Here is a 224-nt window from a genome sequence, read left to right as displayed (position 1 = left end):
CCCTACACAGGAAGGAAAAAAGCTGTTTTTCCTTAACAGTGGCATAGGGCAGACTTATGGAACTTGCCTAAATCAGTGAAAAAAGCAAAGAAAGTGCAAATGCCATATGGAAAAAGCAAGAAAAGGAAATGCCATGTGAAAGAGTACAATACAGTCTGTTGGGTTGGGATTATTGGCGACATTTTCTCTTATGTATGTAAAGTTCAAATATTTTATAATATTTT

This window comes from Lipotes vexillifer, unplaced genomic scaffold (assembly GCF_000442215.2).
Source record: "Lipotes vexillifer unplaced genomic scaffold, Lipotes_vexillifer_v1.1 scaffold24, whole genome shotgun sequence".
Classification (NCBI taxonomy): Eukaryota; Metazoa; Chordata; class Mammalia; order Artiodactyla; family Lipotidae; genus Lipotes; species Lipotes vexillifer.
The sequence above is the reverse complement of the archived record's forward strand: the minus strand, read 5'-3'. Positions refer to the sequence as shown.